At 39.6% G+C, this 17,597-nt stretch overlaps 1 protein-coding gene across 4 annotated transcripts in view; it reads left to right on the top strand.

Moving 5' to 3' along the window:
- APP (amyloid beta precursor protein) overlaps positions 1–17,597 on the top strand; it is a 522,694-nt gene that overhangs the window by 225,251 nt on the left and 279,846 nt on the right. The window lies entirely within an intron of this gene.

Here is a 17,597-nt window from a genome sequence, read left to right as displayed (position 1 = left end):
CTGTGCCCAGATCATTACTTCATCTATAACTATTTAAATTATTTCACTCTGTCCTGAAACATAAAAGTTAGCAAGTTAACTGCCATAATATGCAACTTTATAGCAATTTATAGCTTCCCTGCCACACAAAAAAGGACAGCGACCTCAATCTTACAGCAGAGGACAACTTCACCACTTTAGAGGACAATGTCATTTTAGACTGGACATCAAGCCATTCTGTTCAGAACACCCACTGTAGCAGAATAACAATGCTTTCAAAGGAAGACAATCAAGACCTGGAAAAGAACCCTAAAGTATTATCCATGTGGTGCCTTTTAGCATGCATGGAGACCATCACCCAAAAAGCTGAAAAACTAACTTGGTGCAACCTTTTCACAGGCTGCTACAGTGTGACAACAAACCACCACCTTGATGAAGTACCCCCACTAACTTAGAAAAAAAAAAGCTGTATACGCATCTCAACCTAGGGTACTCCAGTGAATCACACACATTGCGATAACCAATCACCTTACCAAAACAGTCAGTTTTCAGGATATGTTACTGGTATATCTGAGTTTTTACACTGCAGGGAAGTACGTCAATGGTGTTTTTCAGTACCTTCACATTGCAGGTAAAATATAGATAGATATGCATGTATATGGGTATGTATGTTTAAATATGTATGTACAAATAGTTATATGTATGTAACATTAAATAAGGGTTATAAGGCTTTTTTTTAGGGTTCAGGGATGGGTAATGTATAGGTGATGTGAAGGTTTTTTTAAGGTTCAAGTTGGGCTGTAACACATTCTTAGAGTTCGGGGGAGGTTATGAGAGATTATAACAGTGTAAATAAAAACTTTAAGGAAAGGGGTTTCGGAGTTAAGGCCCATAAAATAAATAAATATATATAAAATGTGTGTGTATATGTTAAAAGAATATGTACCACCTTACCTTTGAAGTAAAATTCTTCCAATGTAAAGTCCCGCAGTGTAAAGCTTCTCGCAATATAATGGCATGCGAAGGAACCACGTACAGCCATTTTCAGATCAAAACATAATGCAGAATCCACCACCTTGCATATCTTGCAAAATATCCTCTAAAATATTAGATGGAGGGTCTGTTGGTTTCATTCAGACCATCAACCATATATACATGCTGAACATCCTATCAGCCAGAATGGTCATTTAAGGATCTGCCTTAAATTGGTTGCAGTCACTTTTAAATCCAGAAACTAATTTGTATTTCTCGACTCCAAGTAATCAACATTCACCTTAAACTGCTGTGTAATCCAAGAATCAGAACTGTCACAGTACCATTCTCATTAACGTCTACTGGGAGCCTTAGACTAAACTGATAGAAGTGCAAGACACAGCAATGCACTAGTGCGCTGTACCACTGGGCCTTCAGTCCTTGGAATATAATCAATCAGAAAAAATTCATACAAAAGTTCATAGAATGGATACATCGCGGTTGTTAGCACCAAATTCATATTGCGCAACTCCAGTCCTAAAGCAGCTCCTTTGGCTTCTGCTAGATCATCTATCAATATCTTGTGCAAAACACACAACATAGTACGCTCAGGGCTGCCATGCTACCTGCAAGAAAAACTCCATACCACAGGAAGACAAAGTAACTTGGAGACATGTAAGACTAATACTGGAGGCCAAAAAAACTAAGTCAACAGACTGGAAAGTAGGCTTTTTGTTGCTGATCCTCAAGCTCATGAGACCAGAATCCATAAGGACAGTTTCTTACCCCTTTAAGAAAAATTCTAAAATACATCTTTTCAGGCTCTTTCCACTGTAGCATTCTCCTCCATTGCATTTAGGTCCAAGTTGCTCCGATTCCTCCTGTATGCTGTTGGAAGTTGAAGTTCTAAAGATGTTCTTTTGTTACATTTCGCTCTGCTGCCCTGCGGCGAGCTTTGCACTGCGTAAATGTCATGAATGATTCAAATGTCTGGTGCATTTTTATCTTCTGTACATCGATTGTGTAATAAAATGAAGGCCATTTTGTTTCAAGCCTTACAAGACTTCATTATTCCGGCGGGGCAGGGGAAAGATTTACTTTGCAGCAGTTATAACTTGAGATCTGAGCTCCAAGTCCCTGCATCAGTTGACTTGGGTCTGGAGTCGTCACAAAGCCGTTGGGTCACGTACATAAGAGTGTTGTACTGCGTGCCAGTCCTTGTTATGAAGGAATCTAAATGATCTTGGAGTGGTCCAGCCATGTCCCAGAGGTACTTTGTTCGGATGCTTCGCGGCTGCTTGAACACCGCATCTTCAAATAAGGATGAATATGTTGACATTTGAAGGTCAACTCTGTTTCTCCTTCCCTCCTCGTACACTGCTCCCTTAATTGTAGGTACATTTATTCTCTTTTCCTTGTGTTTGAGTGCCTGGCTGTTGACATATGGCATATGAAAGGTGCCATAAGTGCAGGCACGGATAATGGCAAAAGCTTCCAATTAGAGGTAATGCATGCATCCTCATGCTTTTCCCCTTAGTGGCTTTCTCATTTGTCTTGTCGTGTTGGCCGGGCTAAATGTTGCAAACATCTGTGCTTGAGGAGTCTGATGATAACAATTTCACTGTCGTGATTTCAATGGTTCCAAGCAACTTATCATTGGGTGGATGTTCCAGCACATTATGCTTGATAGTTCAGCCTTAGTAGTACAGGTGCGTGTTTCTGCATTGCGTAGTTATCTATGCTTCACCATGTCTTCTATTTATCAAGCTATGCGTCTAAACACATGGTAGACTCTTTATACTGTTGATGTCTTGGGGGGCAGGGAGGTGGTGTCCTCCCCAACTTTTGTGTCACGAAAATGCAACATAAATGTACTTTTACTGTATTTATTGCCTATAAACCGTGGCGGCCGGCACAGGTAAGAGCGGTGAAGCGGGGGCGAGGGCCTGGTGGTGGTCAGGGCGGTCGACATACAATGGGATAAATTACACTTAAAAATAATAAAAGCAATTACCTTGCACTCGTCGCATCACTGACTCGGTGATGCGGTTAGCGCAAGGTAAGTGGTTTTATTTTATGTTTTATTTAATTTAACTTAACTTATCCCGTCGTATGTCTTCTTCCCCCACCTCGCCCCGCTGCTCTTACCTGTGCCAGCCGCAGCTGCCTATAAATCTATTTGTTTTTATAAGCAAACATGAGCTTCAGCTTTCTGTAGTCAGAGGCCCTTGTAGTTGTATTTCTTTAATAGATGCTTAAAGTAGTGATGCACCCCATGGGTATCCAAGTGCTTTAAAGGCTACATATAACCGAGTAGGTAACAGTAAGTGTGCACATCTTTCCCTCCAGTAGCTACATTTTCTGTGTGCCTAATTTAAGAAACCATTGTCGTTCTATTTTAAAACCACATTTTATAGGAGTATTTCCCAAATTTGAGTAGCTTTGTGGTCACCAATTAATACGACCTATGCCGGGGAGGAGGAGGAGGAGGGTGGGTCGAAGTTGTCTGTGATAAGTCATTAAACATATTCTGTAAATTAGCAGGAGCAGTTTTACACTGATAACAAACCCTATGAATTGGGCCTTGGTGTCACTGTGATGGTTGAGCCTCTTCCTGAGGACACTGGGAAACGTGGTGGTTACTTAACCTAAACTCTCCAGTAGTTGACACACTGCAGATACCCAATGACGGGGAGTTGATGTGGTTAAACTGTGTGCATCAAGCACTAAACTTTATTTAAATGGGCTTTACTGATTCATTTAGAAAGCTCTGGAGCAGAGGGGAACTCTTTTTTTTATTACTGTAGTAAGAAAGATTGGCACAGTTTGGAAAGGAAAGGATCAAATCCAAAAATCATGTGTAAGGCACACCTGACCCAGAAGGTACCTGGAGTCTTCAAGGAGACAGATTTTAGAGCAGATTTTTTCAGCCTCTTATTAAGTGGTGGAGGCAGTCTGTTCGTAAGTGGTCTTTGGGAAGATTATGCCACCGTTGAACACCCTACCAGCATTGGTAGCCGCTCTATGAATAAGATAGAGCATACCCTTGTCTGTAGACCTCTGAAGGCAACAAAGAACATCAGGCACCAGTTTAGATTTCTAATTCGTGGAGATATAAGGCAATCAAATACTTGCAGGATGAGAAGTACCGAGAGTATGTAGGCTTATTTTTGACGTTTTCACCTAGGTCACAGAGGTACTCTCTCCATGAGGAACTAGCATTACCGTATGTAGCGATGACATCAACTTGGCACGTTGATGTTATGGTGATCCATTTGGTGTAACCTTGAAACCTCTTTGAATAAGTTGATTATCCGGGACTGCATTTCATGTGATAAGGGTCTCCACTTACCTGGCTTACGTATGTTAAGGCCACTTGTAGCAAGCTAGACAGACCCGACATCTTTTCCCTGCCATTCAATATCACCGCAAGGCATAAAAACTAGATTAAACCCAGCTTAAGAGATTGTAGAAGAGGGGGGGGAGAGTTTTCTTTAAGCTGAAGGCGGCGGCTGATCGTGACTACTTGTCTGTTCAAACCACCCTTGTGCTGGAACCTTACCCGGAGATTGAGCAAACAACTTGAGATAGGGTCTTACTGACCAGACTTAGGCTGGGTCTGATTAGGTGCCAGCTCTCGTTTCCTTTGGCCTGTTTGACCCCAAAATGGATCTTGGTTTGTTCTTGCGATGAGCAGTCCCAGCAAACATTGTGTTTTTTTTGTGTGTAAGTTTTACTGTGGTTTTACTAGAAAGTTTTTAATCCTGCTCCTAAACCGCACCTCTGTTTCTAGACCCATTCCTGCACTTTTATTCCTGCAGAAACTCCCTACCCTGGAAGTTTGCATAGGGGTGGTGATTTTTCTTAAGCATCCTCTTCGGCGCAGACTAGCACTATGATTGTAGTTGCCCTTATTATCATTGTGTTATAAGTAGATTATGGGCAGCTGTTGTGCCATTTCCAGGGCACCTAAAGGAAATATGACGCTAATGTGGAATGTTTTTGCTTACGTGATGTATGACTTTTAATCTTCACGTTGCACTTTGCTCTTCAGGTGATCACACCTGTTAAGATTCTTCTTGTCAATCATTGAGCCAGATGTCAAGTCAGTCTGATTTGCGTAGCTTTCCTGTGTTTGATGTTGGTATTTATTTTAGATTTTATTTCTTTTAGGTTTCACTTTTAATGTTTTTTTATGTGAGTGTGCATTTATGGTTTGTATATTTTATGGTTGGTATATAGGAACCAAATGAAGATGAATGGAAGGAAATTGATTTCGAATTTACACAGCCAAATCTATGGGTAAAAAAATTAGGCGCGTGCATAAAATTTCACCTGATCACATAAAGAAAGCAAATGCAGTCTAGACAAGGTGAGGCCTAAATGGTCACACCAGTTTTTACTCATTGGTACTTGTGCTGCAGAATGTCCCCTCAATCCCCAAAATATCTTAGAATCTTTTTTTGCACCACCGCCTAATATGTTGTCATAGTAATCAAACTAAGAGCCTAATGTCCGTAGCAAAATGATCTAGGTGGGAAAATTACAGGTTTTGTGAGGACATTCTCTGGCTCTCTCAAACTCAAATTAATATCCAGCACAAATCTGAAAGTTGTGGCTTTATTAGGGAGCTACGTAGGTGCATAGCCTATTGTCCACAACATATGGGAAGAGGACGTTTACAGACCAGGTAATGTAAACCTATTTGGGAGTGCTGTGAATAACATTCTGCTGTTATTTTCGACCTCTAGTTTTGAAATGGCTGGGTTGGCCCTTGTAGAATCTGAAAGTTTGTAATCTAGGGTCATACCTGGTGTGTTGTGGGACCTCCGCACTCCTGACTGTTTCATGCTTCTCCAAAACCCAAAAAGGATTAGTGGTGGATTAGTATAAGGAAATATTTGTTAATTTGAGCAAAGAACATGCAAGTCTGTTAGTTAGGATTGAATAGGATAATGGAGGGAGGGAAGAGTCCAGAAGGTGTTATTTGGGAGATCATAGTAGTAAGACTAGGTTTGGGATGAGTAAAAGTAGAGATTGAGGAGGGAAGAGTCTCTGGAAAGGGATTAGGGAGATCATAGTAATAAAATGAGGTTTGGGATGAGTCAAAGAAGGGATACATGAGGGAAGAATTTAGAAAGGGTTGTTTGGGAGATCATGGTAGTAAAATGGGGTTTGGGGTGAGGCAAGGAGGAATAGAAGAGGGAAGAGTCTAGAAAGGGTTATTTTGGAGATCATGGTAGAATGATGTGTAGGATGAGTCGGAGTGGAGGTAGAGGATATAATGAGAGAGGCATTGGGTGAGACAGAGCACTGCATTGGAGAGAGTTAAAGGTTTTTTTCTCCTTTTTCTACAGTAGGAGTAAAGTAATTAATATATAGATACAATGCTACATGGAGAGGGTACACATGTATAAGGAATATAATATATCAAGATTTAAACTTGTATTGTATAACCTCAGCCTTTCAAGTGTTGCTGTACTTGAAGCTAACTTATTTGTGTATTTGTATACCTTTTTAAAAATGTATCTTTCCCTCAATATTTCAATTGTGAAGCACTTTTAGAATGCTATGATATAATTTACAAATTGTGATAAATAAAACAGACCCATAAGATTCTAATCAAATATCTTGTATGAAAACTATGCAGTGACCTATAAATGTTAAGCATAGAATTGTATATTAACCATACATAACATATACATTTGTTACAAAATACACATCTAGATACCTATAATCAAATTATAAATGTTTACAAACACAGGAATATGCTGTACATTAGTGTTTGAGTATGTTGGTTCTGTAGGAAAGAGCGACCTCTTGAGTAGTCTTCTGAAGATAAGATAGTTATCCTTGGATGTTATGTTTGGGTGTAAAGAGTTCCATAGTTTGGCTGCTTGATCAAAGAAAGATGTACCACCTATGTTTCTTTTGTTGTATGTTGGGATTTTGAGGCGAGCTACCAATCTTGAGCAGAGGTTCCTTTGTTGAATATATTTGGTAATTTTATTCCTGATGAAAATCAGTCCTGTTCCATATATTGCTCTGTGGGTGATACAAAGCAGCTTGAAGGTGGATCTTCTGGCAACCGGTAACCAATGTAGGGCCCTCAAGGCAGGGAAGATGTGGGCTTGTGCCTTTACATGGAGGAGTGCTCTGGCAGCAGACTTCTGAATTAGTTGTAGTCTTTTTAAAGTTGATAAAGATGATCAGTGGTACTGGCCATTGGCGTTATTAAGTTTAGACAGTACAAGACATAGTACCCTACACCTTGTGTGGAAATCCCAGATAGGGGAAGATGCGTCGCAGAGTTTTCCTAATGATGCAGCTTGATCTTGCTAATTTGTCAACTTGGGCATTCATTGAAAATGTAAAGTCCATGGTATTCCAAGGTTTCTTATTTCCTTTAGGTGTTCCCAGGTCTTCAGGCCAGGTGCATAGTTGGCGTGAGTATTTCAGTTTTGGAAGCATACAATTTGAGATGGCTCTATGTCATCCACTGATAAACAGCTCTGAGGCAACTGAAGGTTTGCGAGTTCCTAAAGTCTTTCGGGCTTTCCAAATTAAGGAGTATTTGTGTGTCTTCCGCATAGTTAGAATATGTTAGCTGAAATTCATTGATCATTTCTGATAATGACTTCATTTGAATGTTGAAAAGCATGGGTGAGATGATAGCCTTGAGGAACCACTGCTTTTGTGAAGTATGGTTTGTATGAGAAAGGGGGGAGTATGGATGACATTTGTTCTGTTTTGAAGATAGGATGTGATCCAGTTGAGAGCAGTCCCCTATGTCATCCATGTCGTTGTGTGCATTTCATGAAAATTCGCAGAAGTTATTAAAATTTCATGTTTATCTTAAAAAGGAGGATCCACACATACTGTATCAAAAAAGGACATCTTTGTTTCATCATATGTGGAAAAGGGAAAGATTTGAGTTTCTACACTTTTTTTGTTTTAAAGCCCAGAGAACCGGTCTTGCTGTTTAGCTGGTATGCTGTTTTGTACAATGAAGAATGCAGTTGATCTAAAAACACCTTATTGACCTTACTAATTGGATGCAACCTGGGATTTTTAAAGGGGGTGGGGGGGGGGCAGACATCACAATGGGCTGATAACGTTAAAACTCCTGACATTCATCTTGTTGCGGACTTAACACCGCTTCATTTAATGCACAAATACAAGGGGTTAACAAACTTACCCTTTGCCATCCGTGTCAGCCAAGTTAAAGACCGATCTGAGGTCCCTTATTTCCTGTGCTGTCTGTTTTGAACTGGAATGTTTTGTTACTCTTAATTTTGTTGTATGAAGCATATATATATATATATTCAGTGAAAAAACCATAGGTTTCCCACATGTTATAGTTAGCTGGACATTTTACTCGTAAAAAACCAATGAAATTCCCCCGTTATAGTTAGTTCAGCTAACTATAACTCGCGCGCCCGCAATGCACTGCTGATGACGTCACATATTACATCACTCATGACATGGTCAGTGACATCACTCATGACATCACTGATGACATCTCAAATGACATCACTGATGACATCACTGATGACATCATCCAGTGAATGTGTGTTTTTCTGAAAATTAAATATGTTTTATATATGTATATCTCAAGGTTGATAGAAGAATAAATGGGTATATTACTGTCTAAATGGATGATTTCTTTTTGAAAAATTGATTGTGTAACTGACTGATTAAGTGTATCATAGTGAATACATGGCTTAGTGAGTAATATTTAAATATGTAAATATCTGTATCATTTTTTCACTTTGTGTATAAGTGGCTGCATGGGTTGGTGAGTAGCTACATGGGTGTCTATATAGGTTATTAGTTGGTTTTTTGAGTATTAGTCTGAGTCTGCATGGTTCGGTGGGGGGTATGACGTAGTGCATAGGTGCATGAATGAGTGACTCACTGTTTGTATGTGTTGAACAGAGCATGTGTGCAGGACTGCATGGGTGGATGAGTGTGTGTATGGGTGTGTTAGTGAGTGAATGACTGTCTCAATAGTGTCTTTATGAGTAACTACATGTCTTTTAAACTAGTATATGTGACTATTGGTTTATATATGTGAGTATATGTGAGAGTGAGAGATTGAAAGAGTTCCTGTATGAATAAGTATGTATTTCTATAAGTGATTGTTTAAAAGACTAAGTATGTGTAAGTTTCCGTAGAAGTAAGTGTGGTGGTGTGTGTATAACTGTATATGCAAGTAAATGTATGTTTGATTCTTTATTAGCATGAGTGACTATGTGTGTGAGTAGCTCTATGGATGAGTGGCATTGTGTAACAGGATGTATAGGTGTATGAGTACATATGATAAGTGAGTACATGTATGAGTGACTGTATAGGACTGTTGGTGAATGAGTGGATGTGTATGTGGATCTTAGAATTACTGAAGAGGTTGTTGTAACTGTTATTGGTATGTCCATTGTTTTGAAAATTTTAGTCTCTATTTTTGAATGGGTGTATCAAAGGTTATATTAGGGGAAGAGGAGGTCTGCCACTCTATCACAAGGATGATGTCATCAGTGATGTCATTTGAGATGTCATCAGTGATGTCATGAGTGATGTCACTGACCATGTCATGAGTGATGTAATATGTGACGTCATCAGCAGTGCATTGCGGGCGCGCGAGTTATAGTTAGCTGAACTAACTATAACGGGGGAATTTCATTGGTTTTTTACGAGTAAAATGTCCAGCTAACTATAACGTGTGTGAAACCTATGGTTTTTTCACTGAATTTCTAAGGTTTTTTAAATGCTAATTCCTAACTATAACGTGTGTGAAACCCATGGTTTTTTCAGTGAATTTGCAAGGTTTTTTAAATGCTAATTGTTTTTTTTTTCTTCTATTTTTTTTAACATATTTTTATTTTATTTTTCTTACCTTTTATAAAGACTATGGTTAAATTTTTAAAATTCTTTAATATGTTTTTTTTAAATATATTTTTTAAAATAAACATGTAAAATTTATTTGCAGTACTTTTTTTATTTTTTTTTATTATTTTTTTAGTACGCGTACCGTAAGCTTAAGGTAAGCGTACGGTTTACGCAACGCCCGTAATTTTTCTACGCTGCTTGCGTATAGTTACGCAATTTGCGTAGCCGCGCGTACTCCGCGTGGGACGCGTGCGCGCGTACGCTACACACGCACGTTACGCGGAAGTGTCGGGTAGTGTCTGTTATGCGCATGCGCGCAAGCGCGTGTCTTTTTTACGCGCATGCGCACTTTTGACGTAAGCGTACCGTAAGCGCACCGTAAGCGTACGGTAGGTCATGTGATCGTGAAACACAACTTTTGATTGGTTGAAACTACTTTCAGTTCTAGAACTCTCCTACACCACACCCATTCCCCTCATTTCTGCTTGTGATCCCTTAGGAGAAGGAGCTGGGTTGTCTTTGTGATACGATGGCAGAACAGCAGAGCTCTTCTGAGAGTGAGGCTAGCACTAGCAGCACTGTTTTGAGGCAGAGAGCGAGGAAACAAAAGCCCTCTTATGTATGGGATTATTTTACTTTTCCTGAAGGCCAGCAAAAGGTGAATGCACCCTTAGTAACTTGCAAGCTGTGTCAGCGTGTACTTTCAAGAGGTAATCCTGACAGGAAGTATTCCTTTGGGAATCATACCATGAAGAGACACCTCAAGGATGTACACAGAAGGACACATGGTCATCTTTTTGGAGGTAACTCTTCAGAAAGACAAGCAAGTACATCCACAGCAGCTCAGCCTGGACCATCATCTGCAGAGCTGACTCCTTCTTCTGCAGGTCAGGTGAGCCCTTCATCTGTGGGGGGAGCATCTCCTTTTGCTGGCCCTCTGGAAATGAACCCTCGATTTCGGAGGGTTGATATTCGATGCGCCTTTTGTCAAGATCTAATTTGCCATAGGGAGACCAGTGTTTCCCTAGTGAACAACAAAATAGATCAGCACACTTGTCGCTTTGAATAATTTTCCCATTCTTTCTTTCCTCTGTCCCTGCATGAACACAACGGTTCTTTTAAGAGCCAACCTTATCTTTCATCTTTTTTTTACATATGTTTTTAAAAACTTTTTTTTTTTTTTTACCGTACGCGTACGGTGCGCGTACTTTTTTTTTTTTTTTAAAAACACTAAAAATCAATTATCACATTACACTCCAGCAAGGGCAACCAGCCTTAGTGATGCTGAATGTATTTGCATTACTGACTGAAACCTCAAACCCCACTCGCTTGTGAATACTGTGCATGATTATACATGGCAAGCAGCTGGGTGTGTGCTAAGAGTCTGCTTCTTCCCCCAAAAAATCGCTCCCCCTTTTTCCTACTAATGCAACTGTGAAATCACCAGAAAAAAACGCAATAAATCTCTGCCTGTAATTCCTATTTCCACACAGAGTCATGTTTTCACATTAGTCCCAAAACGAAATTTCTTTGCCAATTTAAATGCACACTTACTGCTCTTTTTTTTTGGCAAGTGAAAATCACTTTTACAGACTGACACATTATGAAACCACTTTTTTGATTTTTTTAAATGCACATGTCCAAACTGCTTTTTCAGACCACCACCATGTGTAACCTGGGTGGCTGCCTACATTCCAGCAAGGGCAACCAGCCTTAGTGATGCTGAATGTATTTGCATTACAGACTGAAACCTGAAAACCCCACTCGCTTGTAAATACTGTGCATGATTATTCATGGCAAGCAGATGGGTGTGTGCTAAGAGTCTGCTTCTTCCCCCAAAAAATCGCTCCCCCTTTTTCCTACTAATGCAACTGTGAAATCACCAGAAAAAAACGCAATAAATCTCTGCCTGTAATTCCTATTTCCACACAGAGTCATGTTTTCACATTAGTCCCAAAACGAAATTTCTTTGCCAATTTAAATGCACACTTACTGCTCTTTTTTTTTGGCAAGTGAAAATCACTTTTACAGACTGACACATTATGAAACCACTTTTTTGATTTTTTTAAATGCACATGTCCAAACTGCTTTTTCAGACCACCACCATGTGTAACCTGGGTGGCTGCCTACATTCCAGCAAGGGCAACCAGCCTTAGTGATGCTGAATGTATTTGCATTACAGACTGAAACCTGAAAACCCCACTCGCTTGTAAATACTGTGCATGATTATTCATGGCAAGCAGATGGGTGTGTGCTAAGAGTCTGCTTCTTCCCCCAAAAAATCGCTCCCCCTTTTTCCTACTAATGCAACTGTGAAATCACCAGAAAAAAACGCAATAAATCTCTGCCTGTAATTCCTATTTCCACACAGAGTCATGTTTTCACATTAGTCCCAAAACGAAATTTCTTTGCCAATTTAAATGCACACTTACTGCTTTTTTTTTGGCAAGTGAAAATCACTTTTACAGACTGACACATTATGAAACCACTTTTTTGATTTTTTTAAATGCACATGTCCAAACTGCTTTTTCAGACCACCACCATGTGTTACCTGGGTGGCTGCCTGCCTACATTCCAGCAAGGGCAACCAGCCTTAGTGATGCTGAATGTATTTGCATTAACAGACTGAAACCTGAAAACCCCACTCGCTTGTAAATACTGTGCATGATTATACATGGCAAGCAGATGGGTGTGTGCTAAGAGTCTGCTTCTTCCCCCAAAAAATCGCTCCCCCTTTTTCCTACTAATGCAACTGTGAAATCACCAGAAAAAAACGCAATAAATCTCTGGCTGTAATTCCTATTTCCACACAGAGTCATGTTTTCACATTAGTCCCAAAACGAAATTTCTTTGCCAATTTGAAAGCACACTTACTGCTCTTTTTTTTTGGCAAGTGAAAATCACTTTTACAGACTGACACATTATGAAACCACTTTTTTGATTTTTTTAAATGCACATGTCCAAACTGCTTTTTCAGACCACCACCATGTGTAACCTGGGTGGCTGCCTACATTCCAGCAAGGGCAACCAGCCTTAGTGATGCTGAATGTATTTGCATTACTGAGTCCAACCTCAAACCCTTAAACTATTCTTTTTTTTTCCAGTACACCTTAATTTATCGTGAAAACATAGTCCATATTATTTTACATGTTCCTCACATTTAAATTTCTCCCAAAACAGAAAATGATAAACGCAACTTCAACAAAAAGAATTTCCATTTCTATTATTCATTTCTTAATTTACCATATACATCTCCTCTCAAACTCTAACCTCACCTTTAAAATTAGTTAGTTGTGAAAGAAATGTGGCACTCAAACAGCAGATTATCAGAGCCAGGATCTCTGTTCTGTTCACCTCTCTCCTCTCAGCAGAACCAGATAATGGCAAACTTTCCCTCTATTTTTCCACACATATACATGTAAGTTTCAAATCTCAGTGCTTCCCCCTTTTTTTCAAATGTAATCACACATTTCTATTGGTTGAAAACCAACCCTTTTCCAAAAGTACCCTGCCCCCAACTTGACTTCTGCCTAGTACCCTTCCCCCAACTTGACTTCTGCCTGCTACCATAGCAACAGCTCATGGAACACTGCTGTGTGGAGTTAGGTCAGAAGTTCGCCACACAATGTTTCAATTCCACAGAGCAAGAGTGCTTGACTTTTCAAACCTAACAGCAAATCCATAGTACTGTTCTTTGGTAACACATTTTTTTGTACCAATACAAAACATGCTTCCATTAGTTTACACATACAGCCTAGTTTTTATTCTAGAATGGTATGAAACAGCCAATCAGTTCTTTTTGTTTTGAAAAAAATATGTATGCCTCCATTTCCAAACTGTCTTTCTTTTCATATTGCCATTCTACTGAAAGACACCTCCTGAGTGCATCCAGTTCTCCTTTGAAGATGTTCACAGTGTGGATTGTAGGGCACAGCTATGTCTTCTGGAGTGAAAAGTTTGCAGAGAAAACAGATATGGTGAGAGACCTTGCTTTGCCAAATGTAGACATTAAATGGATTGGTCAGAGAGGGTTAAAGTGGCACCAATTGATGCCATTGGTGAAATCCTTCATGCAAATCCAACACCCTGACCTCATAATAGTGCACTGTGGTGGCAATGACCTAGGCACTTTGACTGGGGTAGGTCTGGAAATGCTTATGAAGGACACCTTTGCACAACTGTTTTCACTTTTCCCTAAAACTGCCTTTGTGTTTTCCAACATATGCCAAAGGCAAAAATGGAACTGGTCCAATCATTTCTGTCCGCAGATTGACAAAGCAAGAAAGCACGTCAACAAATCTGTTTCTGCTTTCCTCCGTGACTATGGTATGGGTGCCATTTACCACAACAACTTGCGTTATGACATGCAAGACATTTATAGAGGAGATGGTGTGCACTTCAATGATAAAGGGAACAGAGTCTTCCTCTTGAACCTTAGACTCTGCATCGGTACTTACTTGTAGGTACCACTAAAAAATCATTTCATAAACACAACGGCTCTTTTTAGAGCCCCCTAATATCTAAACACTTAAATCTGAATTTCATTTATTTTTTTTTATTTTTTTCTACCGTACGCTTACCGTAAGCTTACTGTACGCGTACCCCGTGATTTTTTTAAAAATCAATAAATGTTTTCTTTGTACTTTTCAGCCCTTCTTTGACCCCCTCACAAATGTAAGGGGGTCTGTAACTCTCCTCATTGCCCCCTTTTCTTGTTTTCACTCTTTTTTTTCTGAGTGAAACACACAAAATGGCGGCCGCCGCTTCCTGGTTTCGGCCGATTCGAATGTTTACTAAGATCTAACAGCCAATCAGAATCGCGCTCGCGCACGCCACCGTACGCGTACCGTAAGCTTACCGTAAGCGTACGGTAAGCGTACCGTAAGCGGGCTCAGATATATATATTGATTTAAAGGCTATTTTCTCAGAATCTACTGAACAGATTTACACCAAACCTACAAAAGGCACTTCCTTGACATAGGGACTACCTCTCTGCCAAATTTCTAGTAATTCTGTTCAGCCGTTCGGGCTGTAGCTCGTTCTAAAGGTCCTATGGAAAAATGCATGGGAAAAACGCGTTTTGGGACCCCCCTTTTATCTCAGCCCCCGCTTGACGTATCCCCCCCGAGACTTTCAGGGTAGGAGCGGAGCGTAGCGCCCCACCTATTTTGAGAAATTCGCGAGGATTCATCGACCGGCGCCAAAGTTATTCAAAATAGAATGTTGCGGATTTCCTATGGAAAAGGGGTCCTAACTATAACTACCTACTGGCGACCGCCAGTAGGTAATATATATATATATATATATATATATATATATATATATATATATATATATATATATATATATATATATATATATATATATATATATATATATATATATATATATATATATATATTCACTGAAAAAACCATAGGTTTCACACATGTTATAGTTAGCGGAAATTTTACTGATAAAAAAACAATGAAATTCCCCCGTTATAGTTAGTGCAGGCAACTATAACTCACGCGACCGCAATCCTCTGCTGATGCTAATACATATATTATATTATTTTTTTTTCATAAAGACACATATGTCATCAGCAGAAGATTGCGGTCGCGTGAGTTATAGTTGCCTGCACTAACTATAACGGGGGAATTTCATTGGTTTTTTATCAGTAAAATTTCCGCTAACTATAACATGTGTGAAACCTATGGTTTTTTCAGTGAATTTGCAAGGTTTTTTAAATGCTAAGTTACTTTACGCCATTCGTGGCGTGCGCGCCCACTTAACGCAGTTCGTTCTGTGCACGCACGGTGGGCACGCGGTGCGCTAGATGGGCCATGTAAGCACGATGCGCTTCGCGCACCGTGCGCACATGGAGGACATATGATGCACTTCGTTTTGAAAGGTAATATTTTAATTTTTCGTATATTTTATAAGCCATGCACAAATGGTGCCCTTCGGGCACCATTTGCACACGGGGTGGAGAGAGTGTGGATAATTTTTTTTTTTATTTTTTTTTTTTTAAATATTTTAGTTTATCTCAGGTGTAATAAGCCATACACAATTGGTGCCCTTCGGGCACCAATTGCACACGGGGTGGAGAGAGTGGATAATTATTATTTTTTTTTTATTTTTTACCGTACGCGTACGGTAAGCGTAATCGGCGAAATTACCGAAAAAATAAAAATTCAGTTTTTGGCCTTGGGGGATCTTTGGGGACTCCCTCAACATGGCTATGTGTGTGGGAGCTGTCTAAACAGCCCCTTTACATGTTTTTGGGCTTTATATTTTAAAAATCACTCTCAGTGCGAGAGAGAAAATGGCGGCTACCGCTTCCTGGTTTCGGCCGATTCGAATGTTTACTAAGATCTAAGAGCCAATCAGAATCGCGCTCGCGCACGCCACCGTACGCGTACCGTAAGCGTACCGTAAGCGCACCGTAAGCTGGCTCAGATATATATATTGATTTAAAGGCTATTTTCTCAGAATCTACTGAACAGATTTACACCAAACCTACAAAAGGCACTTCCTTGACCTGAGGACTACCTCTCTGCCAAATTTCTAGTAATTCTGTTCAGCCGTTCGGGCTGTAGCCCTGTCTAAAGGTCCTATGGAAAAATGCATGGGAAAAACGCGTTTTGGGACCCCCCCTTTTATCTCAGCCCCTGCTTGACGAATCCCCCCGAGACTTTCAGGGTAGGAGCGGAGCGTAGCGCCCCACCTATTTTGAAAAATTCGCGAGGATTCGTCGACCAGCGCCAAAGTTATTCAAAATAGAATGTTGCGGATTTCCTATGGAAACGTGGTCCTAACTATAACTACCTACTGGCGACCGCCAGTAGGTAATTATATATATATATATATATATATATATATATATATATATATATATATATATATATATATATATATATATATATATATATATATATATATATATATATATATATATATATATATATATTCTACTCTTATAATAACATAAGAAGAAAATCAATTCTTTAATAAACACTGAACTTAACATATGATTTTTAGGTTGAAGCCTACCAGACATCACAGCTGTCTGGTTTGCTTAAAACTTCTTATTGCCATTCTGAAAGCTTCCCTGGGAATACATTTTCCTCATTACTTACTATTGGCTTTGTGGTTTGTAACTCACATTTTCTTGCTTTCTATTTGCTGGCTTTATTTGTTTTAGGCTGTCCAGCTTGAGTTTGGCCCTCCAGTGAACAGCCCGTGCTTCCCTTTATCCTTCCGAGTACTCATTTTCTGTAAACCGGCCTTAAAATCTTTTTTTTATGTTGTCACATTTGCTATGCAGTCACTCAGTGGTCAAATAGCAGGCTTTTTATTCTGAGGTAGCTTGGTGCTCACTTTCCTTTCGCTGATTTCAAAGTGAGAGAATTTGTGACAATCCATCCTGCTGAGTACCCATGTGAGAGGACATACAAGAAAAATGAACTGCTGATATTTCAAAATACATCAGAATTGTGAAAGTAGAAATGAAGCATTTCTTTTTTTATTCTGAAGTGTGGTGAAAAATATTTTAATAAAATCAAAGCACACAATACACTAGGTGATGACATCTCCACACGTGTTTGTGTGCATTAAAAATGCATGTCTGTGCAAATATAATGGTAATTTCAATTGGAAAGGTGTTGTCTGTAATGGCAGTGCGCTACGCCACTCCACTTTACACTGCCCCACCCTGCATCACTCTACTCTGTGACCTTCCACTCTACACCATGCCACTCCATTCTACGACACTCCAA

Source organism: Triturus cristatus, chromosome 8 (genome assembly GCF_964204655.1).
Source record: "Triturus cristatus chromosome 8, aTriCri1.1, whole genome shotgun sequence".
NCBI classification, from domain to species: domain Eukaryota; kingdom Metazoa; phylum Chordata; class Amphibia; order Caudata; family Salamandridae; genus Triturus; species Triturus cristatus.
The sequence above is the reverse complement of the archived record's forward strand: the minus strand, read 5'-3'. Positions and strand labels throughout refer to the sequence as shown.